Raw genomic sequence first — 206 nt, 5'->3', positions numbered from 1 at the left:
TTTTTTGTTTTTTTGTTTTTTTGTTTTTTTTTTTTTGTATTTTTGTTTCCTAGAACAACACAAACAGTAAGCTAACAAAAAAAAACTGTTATTTTATTTTATTTTATTTATTTTATTTTATTTTTATTTTTTTATCTTTTTGTTTCCTAGAACAACACAAACAGTAAGCTAACGAGAAATTCTTTTATTTTATATTTTCTCTCCTT

The sequence above is a fragment of the Eimeria mitis genome, genomic scaffold (assembly GCF_000499745.2).
Source record: "Eimeria mitis Houghton genomic scaffold, Emh_scaff4858, whole genome shotgun sequence".
Lineage (NCBI taxonomy): Eukaryota > Apicomplexa > Conoidasida > Eucoccidiorida > Eimeriidae > Eimeria > Eimeria mitis.
Note: the sequence above shows the minus strand (reverse complement) of the source record.